This window comes from Diabrotica undecimpunctata, chromosome 9 (assembly GCF_040954645.1).
Source record: "Diabrotica undecimpunctata isolate CICGRU chromosome 9, icDiaUnde3, whole genome shotgun sequence".
Lineage (NCBI taxonomy): Eukaryota > Metazoa > Arthropoda > Insecta > Coleoptera > Chrysomelidae > Diabrotica > Diabrotica undecimpunctata.
In genome coordinates, this window is record NC_092811.1 from 68,627,499 (window position 1) to 68,629,602 (window position 2,104).

Consider the following 2,104-nt stretch of genomic DNA (forward strand, 5'->3'; position numbering starts at 1 on the left):
ATATTCATTTTTTTAAATCAACATTTAAATTTAATTTTCTCAAGTCGCGGACTCCTAGTATTCCGTCCAAATAATCGTGATAATCGAAAGGTACAAAATCAATCCAATCACTTATATATGAAATTCTTCTAATAATGGTATTTTTGCATTACTATTTGCAGTTTTTGTTCCTGCACAAGTCATAATTGGTGTCTTTTTCTTTGTTATTTTGTCTGGAAAATTATTTTCAACGATAATTGGGCGTAACATGACATATGACATCCTGTATCAATTAATAATCGTAATGGGGGATTTTGTAGAGTAATGTAAGGTAATGAATTTTGTAGATCATTATTAATTTCAATTAATTCTGGTATGGTGGTTTGGGTTCTAAATCGACTATGCGAAAATTTTGTTCATCGTCGTTTCTTTCTAACGAAGTAGGAATATCTATTTGTTCATTAGCATATTGTCCTTGTTCAATATCGTCTGTATTATATATTTCTTCTGCTACAAAATTTGCGGGTCCTGTTTGTTGAAAATAGTTATTTTTATAATATTGTCTTGGATATGTATATTTAGTACTTGTAGTCATTGGTTGAGGAGGTGCTGTTGGTTTATTTGAATTTCTTGGAGAAAATGCATTTTTTGTAGGTTGACTGTTTTCTTGATTATAATTTGTTTTAGGAGGAACTTGTCTTTGTTGAATTATTATTAAAGATTACCCATGCGTCATCGATGATATGCATACGAAGCAAATCAAAACTTTCTAGTCAATACAAAGTCTAATATCTACCTAAAGTTAATACTGAAATTAAAGGGATGTGACTACTACTCCAGCCTACGTTTTTTCGCTACGAAAGACTTTACCAAACAATTTTTGTGATGTTATACTTGTTCTGATAATATATATTTATTGGTGATAAATGTTATCATTACTACCGTAATTAATTATTTTATATATAGATTTATAATACAAAAATAATGAGCAAGAAAATATAGTATTATGAATTTATCCATGTTAAAGTCTCCAGTGGACGTAAATAATACCAGGAAAAAAAATTGTCGTTTTGGTCATATTTGAATTTATCGTCGCCATTTTAACTTTTTCTAGTGTTAGAACTGTGGTAGAACAGACTGATAAGTTTCATGTGAAGGTAGGATTACATCAGGGCTCGGTACTAAGCCCAGTTCATTTTCATTAGTATTGGATGAGATAGAGTATCAAGGAGACATTTCTTGGTGTTTAATATATGCAGACGATGTGGTGTTAGTAGGGAATAATGGAAAGGAATTAGAAATAAGACTTGAGCAGTGGAGACAGTGTCTGGAAGGAAAAGGTTTAAAATTGAGTAGATCAAAAACGAAGTATTTAGAATGCCCATTCAAAGATGCAATTATAAACCCAAAAAGGGTGGTAACCCTGGCAATGGGTCTAGTGTGAAAAGTGATAGGTTTAAGTATTTAGGATCTGCATTGCAGAGTAACAGGGATATAGATGGATATGCCTGCAGTAGAGTAAGAGTTGGCTGGGTGAAATGGAAGGAGGCGAGTGATGTATTGTACGACAGAAAAATTTCTAGGAAACTAAAAGGTGAATTTTACAAGACGGCAGTGAGACCAGTTATGATGTATGGCACTGAATGCGGGACAATAAAAAAAAAGAAGAACAATGTAGCATGTGGCTGAAATCAGAATTCTAAGGTGGATAAGTGGAGTAACAAGAAAGGATAGAATCAAAAATGAATATATTAGGGGAAGTTTAGTCGTGGCAGCTGTTAATGCAAAAATGAGAGAGCATAGATTGGGATGGTTAGGGCACGTTCCACGACGAAATGAGGATCATCTAATTCGAAAATTCGCTATATATCAGATTCCAGGAAGAAGAAAGAGACGAAAACCCAACAAGACGTTGTGGGAGACAGTCATATAGGACATGTCATTGAAGGAGATCAAAATTGGTATGACCCAGAATAGAAACCTATAGAGAATTGCAATTATTGAAGCCTACCCCGTATCGGGACAAGAGCAAATAAGATGATGGTGATTTGGACTTCTTATTTGAAACAGTTTTAGTGAAAAAATAAAATATTTTAACCCTTTAATCGGCAAGATAGAAATAGCA